The following is a 9339-nucleotide window of genomic DNA, read 5'->3' on the forward strand; positions in this document are numbered from 1 at the left end:
CTCCGCGAACCGTCAAAAATAAATAAATACATAAATAAATAGATGTCAAGTGAGCCTACCTTAAGAGAGTCACAGTTACTCCCGCCGTTTACCCGCGCGGAGCGTCATCGCCTCCGCGAACCGTCAAAAATAAATAAATACATAAATAAATAGATGTCAAGTGAGCCTACCTTAAGAGAGTCACAGTTACTCCCGCCGTTTACCCGCGCGGAGCGTCATCGCCTCCGCGAACCGTCAAAAATAAATAAATACATAAATAAATAGATGTCAAGTGAGCCTACCTTAAGAGAGTCACAGTTACTCCCGCCGTTTACCCGCGCGGAGCGTCATCGCCTCCGCGAACCGTCAAAAATAAATAAATACATGAATAAATAGTCAAGTGAGCCTACCTTAAGAGAGTCGTAGTTACTCCCGCCGTTCGGCCGCTTAAAGTGCCACGGGAGGCGTAGCAATGCGAGTGAGTGTGCGCCAAGTGCGAGAGGCGGTGTATTTACTCGCCGTGTCCGCGAGAGGGAGGTAACTCCCCGTTGCGACCTCCGGGAGAGCAACGGGCCGCCGAAAACGCTCAGCCGAGGTGCTGGAAGCCTCGGCCGGCTCTCAAAGCGAGGCGCGAGGCACCGGGAGAACCGGCTGGAGGTACCCTGGAAGCTCAGCGGGCCGTGGGAAACGCTCAGCCGAGGTGCTGGAAGCCTCGGCCGGCTCACAAAGCGAGGCGCGAGGCACCGGGAGAACCGGCTGGAGGTCCCCTGGAAGCTCAGCGGGCCGTGGGAAACGCTCAGCCGAGGTGCTGGAAGCCTCGGCCGGCTCACAAAGCGAGGCGCGAGGCACCGGGAGAACCGGCCGGAGGTCCCCTGGAAGCTCAGCGGGCCGTGGAGAAAGCTTAGCCGGGGTGCCGGAAGCCTCGGCCGGCTTAAAATGTGAGGAGGAAACCGGCTGGACGTCTTCTGGAAGATCAGCGGGCCGTGGAAAATGCTAAGCCGAGGTGCTGGTTGTCGAATAAGGCTCCGCCATCTCGTAGAAGGTGCTAATAAAGTTCATATCCGCTCGGCTGGAGGTAATTGGCCCGCGGACCGGCCGGCGGGACCTCCGTGACAGCCTACCCGCCTGGCGGTGCCTCCTGGCCGGCGTGCATTCCGGGCCGCGACCGCTAACTTACGGGACCATAAATGGCCCGCGGACCAGCTGGCGGGACCTCCGTGACCGCCTATCCGCCTGGCGGTGCCTCCTGGCCGGCCTGGATTCCGGACCGCGACCGCTCACTCGCGGGACCCTAAATGGCCCGCGGACCAGCCGGCGGGACCTCCGTGACAGCCTATCCGCCTCCCGGTGGCTGCTGGCCGGCGCGGATTCCGGGCCGCGACCGCTAACTTACGGGACCCCAATTGGCCCGCGGACCAGCCGGCGGGACCCCCGTGACCGCCTATCCGCCTTGGCCGGTTCCCCGGCCGGCCACGGATGGCGAGAATCCGGCCTCCTCGCCCGGAGCGCTCGTCGGCTTCGGCGAAAAATGCACTAAGTGCCAAACCCCATTCATTTACAATGGCGTGTCCGCCAGAGGGCGCAGTTCCCCCCGCGGACCGGCCGGCGGGACCTCCGTGACAGCCTATCCGCCTGGCGGTGGCTGCGGGCCGGCGCGGATTCCGGGCCGCGACCGCTAACTTACGGGACCCCGATTGGCCCGCGGACCAGCCGGCGGGACCTCCGTGACCGCCTATCCGCCTGCGCTGGTTCCCCGGCCGGCGCGAATTCCGGGCCGCGACCGCTAACTTACGGGACCCCGATTGGCCCGCGGACCAGCCGGCGGGACCTCCGTGACCGCCTATCCGCCTGCGCTGGTTCCCCGGCCGGCGCGAATTCCGGGCCGCGACCGCTAACTTACGGGACCCCGATTGGCCCGCGGACCAGCCGGCGGGACCTCCGTGACCGCCTATCCGCCTGCGCTGGTTCCCCGGCCGGCGCGAATTCCGGGCCGCGACCGCTAACTTACGGGACCCCGATTGGCCCGCGGACCAGCCGGCGGGACCTCCGTGACCGCCTATCCGCCTGCGCTGGTTCCCCGGCCGGCGCGAATTCCGGGCCGCGACCGCTAACTTACGGGACCCCGATTGGCCCGCGGACCAGCCGGCGGGACCTCCGTGACCGCCTATCCGCCTGCGCTGGTTCCCCGGCCGGCGCGAATTCCGGGCCGCGACCGCTAACTTACGGGACCCCGATTGGCCCGCGGACCAGCCGGCGGGACCTCCGTCACCGCCTATCCGCCTGCGCTGGTTCCCCGGCCGGCGCGAATTCCGGGCCGCGACCGCTAACTTACGGGACCCCAATTGGCCCGCGGACCAGCCGGCGGGACCTCCGTGACCGCCTATCCGCCTCCGCTGGTTCCCCGCTCGGCGTGGATTCCGGACCGCGACCGCTAAATTACGGGACCCAAATTGGCCCGCGGACCAGCCGGCGGGACCTCCGTGACCGCCTATCCGCCTTCGCTGGTTCCCCGGTCGGCCACAGATGACGAATATTCGGCCTCTCGCTCTGGAAGTCCTGCCGACTTAGCCGAAAATTTTCTAAGTGCCATCGGCTCTCGCTCGGAAAAGTGTCCGCCTCGTCTGGTTCCCCAGCTCGGCCTCAGAATTCGAAAATTCGGCCTCTCTGAGGTACCAGGGGTAGGCTTTATGTACTTGGTCCCCCCAGTTAGTGTACTCATCACTTTACCCCCCTTTCGCAAAATATAGTCGGCACGTATGTGCAGAACTGTTTATTTTCATTTTAAAAATTTTCTAAGTGCCAGCGGAAGCTGTCACACGAACTGTCCGAGCTACCACGGTGCCCATCCCGGGCAGTGACGGCAAAAGGCCGATGTGTGTTTGATGGAAGTCTGAATAATTTCTAAGTGCCAACGGCTCAACCGCCGTAAAGTGTCCGCCTCGGCTGGTTCTCCCGGTCGGCCCGAACGAGCGAAAATTCGGCCTCTTCCCCTGGAGGTCCGGAACATTTTGGCGAATATTTTCAAAGTGCCAACGGCTGTTCCGCCGTAACGTGTCCGACCCGGCTGGTTCCTCCGGTCGGCCCGAACGAGCGAAAATTCGGCCTCTTCCCCTGGAGGTCCGGACGACTTTGGCGAATATTTTCTAAGTGCGAACGGCTGTTGCGCCGTAACGTGTCCGACCCGGCTGGTTCCTCCGGTCGGCCTGAACGAGCGAAAATTCGGCCTCTTCCCCTGGAGGTCCGGACGACTTTGGCGAATATTTTCAAAGTGCCAACGGCTGTTGGGCCGTAAAGTGTCCGACCCGGCTGGTTCCTCCGGTCGGCCCGAACGAGCGAAAATTCGGCCTCTTCCCCTGGAGGTCCGGAACATTTTGGCGAATATTTTCAAAGTGCCAACGGCTGTTGCGCCGTAACGTGTCCGACCCGGCCGGTTCCTCCGGTCGGCCCGAACGAGCGAAAATTCGGCCTCTTCCCCTGGAGGTCCGGAACATTTTGGCGAATATTTTCAAAGTGCCAACGGCCGTTCCGCCGTAAAGTGTCCGACCCGGCTGGTTCCTCCGGTCGGCCCGAACGAGCGAAAATTCGGCCTCTTCCCCTGGAGGTCCGGACGACTTTGGCGAATATTTTCAAAGTGCCAACGGCTGTTGGGCCGTAAAGTGTCCGACCCGGCTGGTTCCTCCGGTCGGCCCGAACGAGCGAAAATTCGGCCTCTTAACCCTGGAGGTCCGTTCAAGTTTAACGAATAATTTCTAAGTGCTAACGGCTGTTGCGCCGTAACGTGTCCGACCCGGCCGGTTCCTCCGGTCGGCCCGAACGAGCGAAAATACGGCCTCTTCCCCTGGAGGTCCGGAACATTTTGGCGAATATTTTCAAAGTGCCAACGGCTGTTGCGCCGTAACGTGTCCGACCCGGCTGGTTCCTCCGGTCGGCCCGAACGAGCGAAAATTCGGCCTCTTCCCCTGGAGGTCCGGAACATTTTGGCGAATATTTTCTAAGTGCCATCGGCTCTTCCGCCGTAAGGTGTCCGACTCGGCCGGTTCCTCCGGTCGGCCCGAACGAGCGAAAATTCGGCCTCTTCCCCTGGAGGTCCTGTCAAGTTTAACGAATATTTTCTAAGTGCCATCGGCTCTTCCGCCGTAAGGTGTCCGACTCGGCCGGTTCCTCCGGTCGGCCTGAACAAGTGAAAATTCGGCCTCTTCCCCTGGAGGTCCGGAACATTTTGGCGAATATTTTCTAAGTGCCATCGGCTCTTCCGCCGTAAGGTGTCCGACTCGGCCGGTTCCTCCGGTCGGCCTGAACGAGCGAAAATTCGGCCTCTTCCCCTGGAGGTCCTGTCAAGTTTAACGAATATTTTCTAAGTGCCATCGGCTCTTCCGCCGTAAAGCGTCCGACTCGGCTGGTTCCCGATGTCGGCCAGAACAAGTGGAAATTCGGCCTCTTCCCCTGGAGGTCAGTTGAAGTTTAACGAATATTTTCAAAGTGCCAACGGCTGCTCCGCCGTAAAGCGTCCGACTCGGCTGGTTCCCGATGTCGGCCAGAACAAGTGAAAATTCGGCCTCTTCCCCTGGAGGTCCGTTCAAGATTAACGAATATTTTCTAAGTGCCAACGGCTGCTCCGCCGTAAAGCGTCCGACTCGGCTGGTTCCCGATGTCGGCCAGAATAAGTGGAAATTCGGCCTCTTCCCCTGGAGGTCCGTTCAAGATTAACGAATATTTTCTAAGTGCCAACGGCTCTTGCGCCGAAAAGCGTCCGACTCGGCTGGTTCCCGATGTCGGCCAGAACAAGTGAAAAATCGGCCTCTTCCCCTGGAGGTCAGTTGAAGTTTAACGAATATTTTCTAAGTGCCATCGGCTCTTCCGCCGTAAGGTGTCCGACTCGGCTGGTTCCCGATGTCGGCCAGAAAAAGTGACAATTCGGCCTCTTCCCCTGGAGGTCCTTTGAAGTTTAGCGAATATTTTCTAAGTGCCAACGGCTCTTGCGCCGAAAAGCGTCCGCCTCGGCTGGTTCCCGCGGTCGGACACAAAATGTGTCAATTCGGCCTCTCTGAGGTACCAGGGGTAGGCTTTATGTACTTGGTCCCCCCACTTAGTGTACTCATCACTTTACCCCCCTTTCGCAAAATATAGTCGGCACGTATGTGCAGAACTGTTTATTTTCATTTTAAAAATTGTCTAAGTGCCAGCGGAAGCTGTCAAACGAACTGTCCGAGCTACCACGGTGCCCATCCCGGGCAGTGACGGCAAAAGGCCGATGTGTGTTTATGGAAGTCTGAATAATTTCTAAGTGCCAACGGCTGCTCCGCCGTAAAGTGTCCGCCTCGGCTGGTTCCCCCGGTCGGCCAGAACAAGTGAAAATTCGGCCTCTTCCCCTGGAGGTCCGGAACATTTTGGCGAATATTTCCTAAGTGCCAACGGCTGCTCCGCCGTAAAGTGTCCGCCTCGGCCGGTTCACCCGGTCGGCCAGAACAAGTGAAAATTTGGCCTCTTCCCCTGGAGGTCCGGAACATTTTGGCGAATATTTCCTAAGTGCCAACGGCTGCTCCGCCGTAAAGTGTCCGACTCGGCTGGTTCCCCCGGTCGGCCAGAACAAGTGAAAAATCGGCCTCTTCCCCTGGAAGTCCGGCCGACTTAAGGCGAATATTTCCTAAGTGCCAACGGCTGTTCCGCCGTAAAGAGTCCGACTCGGCTGGTTCCCGATATCGGCCAGAACAAGTGAAAATTCGGCCTCTTCCCCTGGAAGTCCGGCCGAGTTAAGGCAAATATTTCCTAAGTGCCAACGGCTGCTCCGCCGTAAAGCGTCCGACTCGGCTGGTTCCCGATGTCGGCCAGAACAAGTGGACATTCGGCCTCTTCCCCTGGAAGTCCGGCCAAGTTTGGCGAATATTTCCTAAGTGCCAACGGCTGCTCCGCCGTAAAGTGTCCGACTCGGCTGGTTCCCGATGTCGGCCAGAACAAGTGAATATTCGGCCTCTTCCCCTGGAGGTCCGGAACATTTTGGCAAATATTTCCTAAGTGCCAACGGCTGCTCCGCCGTAAAGAGTCCGACTCGGCTGGTTCCCGATGTCGGCCAGAACAAGTGAAAATTCGGCCTCTTCCCCTGGAAGTCCGGCCGAGTTCGGCGAATATTTCCTAAGTGCCAACGGCTGTTCCGCCGTAAAGAGTCCGACTCGGCTGGTTCCCGATGTCGGCCAGAACAAGTGAAAATTCGGCCTCTTCCCCTGGAGGTCCGTTCAAGATTAACGAATATTTTCTAAGTGCCAACGGCTCTTGCGCCGAAAAGCGTCCGACTCGGCTGGTTCCCGATGTCGGCCAGAACAAGTGAAAATTCGGCCTCTTCCCCTGGAGGTCCGTTCAAGATTAACGAATATTTTCTAAGTGCCAACGGCTGCTCCGCCGTAAAGCGTCCGCTTCGGCTGGTTCCCGATGTCGGCCAGAACAAGTGAAAATTCGGCCTCTTCCCCTGGAGGTCCGTTCAAGATTAACGAATATTTTCTAAGTGCCAACGGCTCTTGCGCCGAAAAGCGTCCGCCTCGGCTGGTTCCCGATGTCGGCCAGAACAAGTGAAAATTCGGCCTCTTCCCCTGGAGGTCCGTTCACGATTAACGAATATTTTCTAAGTGCCAACGGCTCTTGCGCCGAAAAGCGTCCGCCTCGGCTGGTTCCCGATGTCGGCCAGAACAAGTGAAAATTCGGCCTCTTCCCCTGGAGGTCCGTTCAAGATTAACGAATATTTTCTAAGTGCCAACGGCTCTTGCGCCGAAAAGCGTCCGCCTCGGCTGGTTCCCGCGGTCGGACACAAAATGTGTCAATTCGGCCTCTCTGAGGTACCAGGGGTGGGCTTTATGTACTTGGTCCCCCCACTTAGTGTACTCATCACTTTACCCCCATTTCGCAAAATATAGTCGGCACGTATGTGCAGAACTGTTTATTTTCATTTTAAAAATTGTCTAAGTGCCAGCGGAAGCTGTCACGCGAACTGTCCGAGCTACCACGGTGCCCATCCCGGGCAGTGACGGCAAAAGGCCGATGTGTGTTTGATGGAAGTCTGAATAATTTCTAAGTGCCAACGGCTCAACCGCCGTAAAGTGTCCGCCTCGGCTGGTTCTCCCGGTCGGCCCGAACGAGCGAAAATTCGGCCTCTTCCCCTGGAGGTCCGGAACATTTTGGCGAATATTTCCTAAGTGCCAACGGCTGCTCCGCCGTAAAGTGTCCGCCTCGGCTGGTTCCCCCGGTCGGCCAGAACAAGTGAAAATTCGGCCTCTTCCCCTGGAGGTCCGGAACATTTTGGCGAATATTTCCTAAGTGCCAACGGCTGCTCCGCCGTAAAGTGTCCGCCTCGGCCGGTTCACCCGGTCGGCCAGAACAAGTGAAAATTTGGCCTCTTCCCCTGGAGGTCCGGAACATTTTGGCGAATATTTCCTAAGTGCCAACGGCTGCTCCGCCGTAAAGTGTCCGCCTCGGCCGGTTCACCCGGTCGGCCAGAACAAGTGAAAATTTGGCCTCTTCCCCTGGAGGTCCGGAACATTTTGGCGAATATTTCCTAAGTGCCAACGGCTGCTCCGCCGTAAAGTGTCCGACTCGGCTGGTTCCCCCGGTCGGCCAGAACAAGTGAAAAATCGGCCTCTTCCCCTGGAAGTCCGGCCGAGTTAAGGCAAATATTTCCTAAGTGCCAACGGCTGCTCAGCCTTAAAGTGTCCGACTCGGCTGGTTCCCGATGTCGGCCAGAACAAGTGAAAATCCGGCCTCTTCCCCTGGAAGTCCGGCCGAGTTAAGGCAAATATTTCCTAAGTGCCAACGGCTGCTCAGCCTTTAAGTGTCCGACTCGGCTGGTTCCCGATGTTGGCCAGAACAAGTGAAAATCCGGCCTCTTCCCCTGGAAGTCCGGCCGAGTTAAGGCAAATATTTCCTAAGTGCCAAGGGCTGCTCAGCCTTAAAGGGCCCGACTCGTCTGGTTCCCGATGTCGGCCAGAACAAGTGACAATTCGGCCTCTTCCCCTGGAGGTCTTTTCAAGTTTAACGAATATTTTCTAAGTGCCGACGGCTGCTCCGCCTTAAAGCGTCCGACTCGGCTGGTTCCCGATGTCGGCCAGAACAAGTGACAATTCGGCCTCTTCCCCTGGAGGTCCTTTCAAGTTTAACGAATATTTTCTAAGTGCCAACGGCTGCTCCGCCTTAAAGCGTCCGACTCGGCTGGTTCCCGATGTCGGCCAGAACAGGTGAAAATTCGGCCTCTTCCCCTGGAGGTCCGTTCAAGTTTGGCGAATATTTTCTAAGTGCCAACGGCTGCTCCGCCTTAAAGTGTCCGACTCGGCTGGTTCCCGATGTCGGGCAGAACAAGTGACAATTCGGCCTCTTCCCCTGGAAGTCCGGCCGAGTTTGGCGAATATTTTCTAAGTGCCAACGGCTGCTCCGCCGTAAAGAGTCCGACTCGGCTGGTTCCCGATGTCGGCCAGAACAAGTGACAATTCGGCCTCTTCCCCTGGAGGTCCTTTGAAGTTTAGCGAATATTTTCTAAGTTCCAACGGCTCTTGCGCCGAAAAGCGTCCGACTCGGCTGGTTCCCGATGTCGGCCAGAACAGGTGAAAATTCGGCCTCTTCCCCTGGAGGTCCGTTCAAGTTTGGCGAATATTTTCTAAGTGCCAACGGCTGCTCCGCCTTAAAGTGTCCGACTCGGCTGGTTCCCGATGTCGGGCAGAACAAGTGACAATTCGGCCTCTTCCCCTGGAAGTCCGGCCGAGTTTGGCGAATATTTTCTAAGTGCCAACGGCTGCTCCGCCGTAAAGAGTCCGACTCGGCTGGTTCCCGATGTCGGCCAGAAAAAGTGACAATTCGGCCTCTTCCCCTGGAGGTCCTTTGAAGTTTAGCGAATATTTTCTAAGTGCCAACGGCTCTTGCGCCGAAAAGCGTCCGCCTCGGCTGGTTCCCGCGGTCGGCCGTAATAGGCGAAAATTCGGCCTCTTCCCCTGGAGCGACCTCCAAATTTGGGCGAAATTTTTCTAAGTGCCTAAAGGTACCAGGGGTTTGGGTACCAGGGGTGCAGTACGAACTGGTCTTTTGTCAACCCATGTACTTTTTCTAGAGTACATGGGTTGGTCCCCCCACTTAGTGTACTCATCACTTTACCCCCCTTTCGCAAAATATAGTCAGAACGAGCATGGGGGACGCAATTGTTTTCCATGCAAATCAATTGGGCCTGGTCCGAGCGCTGGTAACGGCCGCCAGCAAGCGTCCCCTGCTCGGATAGCAGAACTGAAGAAGGCACGGCACTTCCAGAGAGAGAGAGAAAATTTTCTAAGTGCCACATTTCTCAAAAATTTTCAAAGTGCCACATTTCTCAAAAATTTTCAAAGTGCCACATTT

This window comes from Syngnathus scovelli, unplaced genomic scaffold (genome assembly GCF_024217435.2).
Source record: "Syngnathus scovelli strain Florida unplaced genomic scaffold, RoL_Ssco_1.2 HiC_scaffold_51, whole genome shotgun sequence".
Lineage (NCBI taxonomy): Eukaryota > Metazoa > Chordata > Actinopteri > Syngnathiformes > Syngnathidae > Syngnathus > Syngnathus scovelli.